The following is a 1,466-nucleotide window of genomic DNA, read 5'->3' as shown; positions in this document are numbered from 1 at the left end:
AAAAAAAAAAAAAAAAAAAAATCACCGAGTCTAGGTGTTCCTTTACAGCAACGCAAAGACGAACCAATACAGGATGGTTTTTTTTGTTCGTTTGTTCTGAGGCAGAGTCTTGCTGTGTCACCCAGGCTGGAGTACAGTGACGCGGTCTTGGCTCATTGCAACCTCCACCTCCCTGGTTCTTGCAATTCTCCTGCCTCAGCCTCCCAAGTAGTTGGGACTACAGGCACATGCCACCATGCCCGGCTAATTTTTGTATTTTAGTAGAGATAGGGTTTTACCATGTTACCCAGGCTGGTCTCAAACTCCTGAGTTCAGGCAATCCACCAGCCTAGGCCTCCCAAAGCGCTGGGATTACAGGCGTGAGCCACCACGCCTGGCTGGATGGTTATTTAATTATCGGAGAGGAAAGAAGACATGCAGACATAAATTAAGAGAAAAATAGAAGAGTTTGACTACATTTAGTCTCAAAATCAGAATGATTAAATACATCAATAAAGAATTAAGTGCCAGGCTTGGTGGCTCATGCCTGTAATCCCAGCACTTTGGGAGGCTGAGGCAGGGGAATCACGAGGTCAGGAGATCGAGACCATTCTGGGTAACATGGTGAAACCCCATCCCTACTAAAATACAAAAAATTAGCTGGGCATGGTGGTGCACGCCTGTTGTCCTAGCTACTTGGGAGGCTGAGGCTGGGGAATTGCTTGAACCCGGGTGGCAGGGGTTGCAGTGAGCCGAGATCCTGCCACTGCACTCCAGTTTGGCAACAGAGTAAGATTCCATTTCAAAAAAAAAAAGAATTGGCCAGGGGTGGTGGCTCACACCTGTAATCCTAGCACTTTGGGAGGCCGAGGAGGGCGGATCACCTGAGGTCAGGAGTTCGAGACCAACCTGACCAACATGGAGAAACTCTGTCCCTACAAAAACAATAAAATAAAAACAAAAAAAGAATTAAGTGAGGATGAGTGAAAAGTCAGCAAGTCAGCTCTTACTCTGTGTGCATGCCAGTGAACAAAAGAGACCATTTTTAGTGAGAGATATCTAAATGTCTGCAAAAAGTTAGGTTTTACCCTATATTTAGTTTAACCCAAATGGTTTGCTTACAGTTACAGTCATCAGAAAACTTTAGAAAAACCAAAATATCGCTGATATTTCAGGATTAATAGAATTAGATGCTGTTACCTAGTAAGTCAATAAATACTGAACACCCACTGTGAGCAGGCCATAGGTGCTGGGTTAATGGCATGAATACAATGAAATTCCTTCACTAGACCCTACGTTATGGTAGGGGGAGACCAAGATATATACATAGGTAAACTTACAAACAAACAAGATAACTGAATATAAGAAAGGGTTGAGGAGATATTTTTTACTGGGCTTGCACTGAAAGAAGCATGACAGAAGAACAGTATGGCTTGAAGTGGGATGGCAAGAGAGGGGCATTGCAGATTTTGTAAGATCATAAGTTT

The sequence above is a fragment of the Cebus imitator genome, unplaced genomic scaffold (assembly GCF_001604975.1).
Source record: "Cebus imitator isolate Cc_AM_T3 unplaced genomic scaffold, Cebus_imitator-1.0 Scaffold469, whole genome shotgun sequence".
Classification (NCBI taxonomy): Eukaryota; Metazoa; Chordata; class Mammalia; order Primates; family Cebidae; genus Cebus; species Cebus imitator.
Note: the sequence above shows the minus strand (reverse complement) of the source record.